Raw genomic sequence first — 3,414 nt, 5'->3', positions numbered from 1 at the left:
ACCAGTTTTCCAACAATATTTTTACCATGTCCCTCACCATCCAGCCAAACCAGGTGTATTGCTCAAAGGTCTCCCCATTAAGGGGATTCCCTTCATCACTGTCTTCAGGTAGGTGCCAGAAATGAACTGGAATGTTGCTGCTGTCCACTTTCTAGTGGTACCTAAATTTCATGCAGAACCATCTGTAAACCAAGCAGAGGGTTTCTCTCCCTAAATCAACTGACCACAAGGAACTCTCCATAAGGCCCTAGATGAAAGGTTAGGAAAAGAAGAGTACTGTGACAGGAGTGGAGAGCGTGGGAATTTGGGCTCCTTGTAGCTTCAATTCCCACTTGATCCCAATCTCATATATATCCATTTAATGATGCAGTACTATGGGGCATGTCCAGTTCTGTGAGTTACAGAACACCTAGGTCATGACGGAAAGCTCAGGAGCTTGACTGTGGAGGCATGCTTCATCATCAGATATTGCTTTGGGTGTTAGGTGCCTTCGAGCAACTTTGTGTACAACAGAATGAAACTCATAGCAACTTTGTGTACAACAGAATGAAACACTGACCAGTCCGGCACTATCTTTATAATTGTTAGTATGTCTGAGTCAATTGCTGTAGCCAGTTGGTCAATCCATCTTGTTGAGGGCCTTCCACTTTTTCTCTGCCCCTCTACTTTACCAAGCATGCTGTCCTTCTCCAGGGACTGGCCATTCTTGACAATAGCTGTTTCATCACATTTTAAGTCATGTTCCATTAGCAAATAAAGATCCTGAAGGCTTTACTCCATCTGCCTTATTGTGGCTGGCTCTACTTTGAGGGAGTAGCTCTTCCTCAGTCATATTTTTAGTGCATTCCAACCTGAGGGCTCATCATCTGGCTCTATAGCTGTTAAAATTCTGCTGCTAGTCACACAATTTTCAGAGGCTAATTCCTTAGAAGTGGACAGCCAATTCCTCCTCCATCGGCTATTCTTAGTCTGGAAGCTCTGCTGACATCTGTTCACTTTAGGTGCTCCTACTGGCATTTGAAATTCCAGGGAGATTGCAGATAGCACCACAGCAACATCCACATCACCACAGAAACACCAGATGACACACAAGTAGTGGAAATGCTGCCACTTTGCCCCATTGTAGTCACGCTTCTTAATTCAAGTATGCAATGTCTCATGGTCAAATCTCACTTACATAAAATAGAAGTCACAGCAGTCATCAGAGAGGCTGAGGCCCCTTCACAAATTTGTTCCTCATTGTTGTGATACAATATATGTGCTCGGGGCACTCCACATTTGTGTCTAGGCATGTATCCTGATAAATTCACTGTAGTATATCAAGTTGCCTAAACCTTCGGATGCCTTTTTCTATATAGGATACTGAGGGATGTCTGGTATTTCAACTCGACAATGGTAGGTTGTTACACAATTCATGCTTCAGTGAGTCACCCACAAACAAGCAAACAAACAAACAAACAAACATCTTTTTCCTAACCTCTGGAGCACCCATACCAACAGTCTGATCCAGACTTATGATCCTTGAACCATTATTCTCCATCCTTAATAAGCAATCCCACCCACATTTTCCAGGCTTCTGTTTGTGTATTAAAAAGCTCAAGTAGTTTTTATGAATGTAGCACACTCCTTTCTGTGTTACCATTTGTATTACAACTTTTGTGACTCACTGGGACTTAAGTTTAGTTATACCAGGGGGTACAACTGGAGACAAACTCCGCTGGGAGGAGCTGTCATAGTATGCATTTTTCCCATTAGGCAATCATTGAGTAACTCATTCTGAGTTAGCGTATCCAATGGCATAGCTTTGGATGTTTCTCTCTGGTCACAGTGAAATTTTTCATGGAAGCAGTTTCACTCGAACCTCATTTTTTGTGATGGTCAATTTAAGGGAATGGTGTGCAGATGTGAAATTTTGTTTCCTGCCTGGGGAAAATGCCTCAGAAACTGTTGTGATATCGAACACTCTTTATTAGGACAGCACTATGGGAAAAACTCAAATGTACAAGTGGTTCTCTCATTTTTAAAAAAGGTGGAATATTGATTGATGACAAATCTCATTCTGGACATCTGTCAACTTCCCAAATGGATGAAAACATCAACTCATAGTGCATTTGGAGTTTCTTCCACCAGGGCAGACTGTTTATCAAACTTTATATTTGGAGGTTCTGGAAAGATTGCATAATAGTGTACAACAAAGAAGGGCTGATTTGTAGCAGATGGGGGACTGGGTTTGCCACCATGACAATGCACCTACTCGTGCATCCATCTGTTTGCCAGTTTTAGGCAAAAAACAGCATGCCTCTCTTGCCCCACATATCTCACTCACCTGACCTCCCTCTGTGTGACTTATTTTTGTTTCCATGAATGCAGAGGGACATGAAAGGACAGTGAGTTGATGATGTAGAAGAGGTGAATAAAAAAAACGAGGGAGGTGCTGTCAAACTACCCAAACAGATGAATTTAGAAAATGTTTCCAAGAATAGAACCACAGATATGACAAATGTATTATGTGCAATGGAGAGTACTTTGAAGGTGATAAGGTTGCTTTGTAGAATATAAAATTTAAATACATACCTTCGGGAAAAATTCCATTTTTGGGGGGGAGGTATCCCCTCATAGGTCTAGAAGCAATTTTGGGTGGTTATGGTGCTTCCTTGGGAAACTTAGCAATGTTTTGTAAGCCATCTATATCAGGGGATGTGTCAGACACAGCTCAAGGGTCATGTCAGAATGCACAGTTGGGTTGAGCTTCTCATGTGGGTGAGGTTTTCAGTATCTGACAATGTTTTTACAAATAATGGAATAGCAGGAAAAAGTGGACTCATCTCTTCAGATGGGAAAGACAGTGATTCAATGAAATTTTGGGACCCAATGTCTTCATATCCTTCATTTTCTACATATACGTCCCCATTCCTAATTGGAAAGTTCCATCTCTGTCAGGTTAATGTCTTCACTTCGTCAGACATCATTTGAGGCTGAGAACTCTGTTGGCATTGAAATACAGCAACTCTTATGATAAAACTCGGTTTGTTTGTTTAACAATATCAGCTCTGTTACTAGAAGATATCGGGCTTTTTTTCACAATTGAAATTGTGAGATCTATTATGCAGCCCTTAAATTGTGATGTGAATTTTTTCCCTTCCCTACTTTGTCTATTATAAGTAGTATTAACCAACCAGCTTTCCTATACTTCTCATCCTGACAAAATTGTTTACAAGTATCCAACACAAATCACTTATACCTGACTTCTCAGCAACACTTCATCTCTTGGCTGTTATATTTTGTGTATTAACATTACCACTTCACACCATGGATTAACAGCACTCTGTAAGTGTATGGAGGTAGAGTTATCACTATTAACAGGGACAGCATTATCAGTGTTTTGATAACTAATTAGCATTGAGAACCAAATTT

Source organism: Echinops telfairi, unplaced genomic scaffold (assembly GCF_000313985.2).
Source record: "Echinops telfairi isolate 266 unplaced genomic scaffold, ASM31398v2 ScPeMD7_60;HRSCAF=208, whole genome shotgun sequence".
Classification (NCBI taxonomy): Eukaryota; Metazoa; Chordata; class Mammalia; order Afrosoricida; family Tenrecidae; genus Echinops; species Echinops telfairi.
This window is presented reverse-complemented; position numbering follows the sequence as displayed.